The sequence below is a fragment of the Budorcas taxicolor genome, chromosome 14 (genome assembly GCF_023091745.1).
Source record: "Budorcas taxicolor isolate Tak-1 chromosome 14, Takin1.1, whole genome shotgun sequence".
Taxonomy (NCBI): Eukaryota; Metazoa; Chordata; class Mammalia; order Artiodactyla; family Bovidae; genus Budorcas; species Budorcas taxicolor.
In genome coordinates, this window is record NC_068923.1 from 34,534,871 (window position 1) to 34,535,540 (window position 670).

The following is a 670-nucleotide window of genomic DNA, read 5'->3' on the forward strand; positions in this document are numbered from 1 at the left end:
CACTCGGGCTTCAGCTGTTGCAGCAAGTGGGCTCAAGTAGAGGTTCCTAAGCTCTATAGCACAGACTCAGTAGTTGTGGCACACGGGCTTAGTTGTTCCACGGCATGTGGGATCTTCCTGGATCAGGGGTGGAACCCGTGTCTCCTGCACTGGCAGGCAGATTCTTTACCACTGAGCCACCAGGGAAAACCCAGCCAGAAGGCTTTACAAAATTATTTTGGCTGTGCTGTGGGGCACATGGGATCTCAGTTCCCCAACCGGGGATGGAACCCGTGCCTTCTGCATTGGAAGTGCAGAGTCTTAACCACTAGACCACTGAGGAAGTCCCTTGTTACAAGCCTTCATCCTGTCAGAGGCAGACCTAGACAGTTCTCAAGCTGGGTTTCTGCATCCCTGGCAGTGATCTGGTGTGAGTGGTGTGAGCATCATCAGATCCCGCTCCTACTGTGGGACAAAAGGTCAAGAAATGTGTGAACTGGAAACACGCTTCTGAGTGGCGTGTTGGGCTCCATCAACGCGATGGGCTCCTCCATGACTTACATCTCATAAATGGAATTAACAGTCCAAGTCTGGTCTCGATGCTGAGCAGCACTATTGTTCCATGTGCTCCAACACCGTAGTTTTGGGAATTTCTGTGTAGTGTGCTGAAAGATTGTTTTAAGGGGAACAG

General features: G+C 51.0%; 1 non-coding gene across 1 annotated transcript; it reads right to left on the reverse strand.

Annotated features, from left to right (window-relative positions):
- Positions 1-249: 249 nt before the first annotated feature.
- On the reverse strand, positions 250-322 carry TRNAG-UCC (transfer RNA glycine (anticodon UCC)). The gene has a single exon. It is a non-coding gene; the product is annotated as a tRNA-Gly (tRNA).
- Positions 323-670: the final 348 nt, after the last annotated feature.